Here is a 373-nt window from a genome sequence, read left to right on the forward strand (position 1 = left end):
AAATGTGAAAAATGTTACCGAGCGATTTGAAAACGTAGCGCGGCAGAGCACGGACGCTAGAGTACGCGCGGCGCAACCAGTAACCTAACCGACCGCGGCCGACGACGAACCGTCGATTCCGCGGACGGCGGAGCGACGACGATCGCGCGCGAACTTTGGGAACCCGCCGGCGCTGACGTCACGCGGAAAAATCGATAGGCTCTCGTTCGCCCGCACCGCGGTGTGAACAGCTGCGGCCGACAAACGGGGGAACGTGCGTTTCACCGTGCACAATTCCGATATCGTTTGGCGCGCGCGCGCGCGCATCGCAATCGCGTTCCGACGGCGCTGTGCACTTCCTGTCCCGGTCGGCGGAGATAAAAAAAAAAAAAAA

This window comes from Sipha flava, unplaced genomic scaffold (assembly GCF_003268045.1).
Source record: "Sipha flava isolate LNK unplaced genomic scaffold, YSA_version1 0_pilon_pilon, whole genome shotgun sequence".
NCBI classification, from domain to species: Eukaryota; Metazoa; Arthropoda; class Insecta; order Hemiptera; family Aphididae; genus Sipha; species Sipha flava.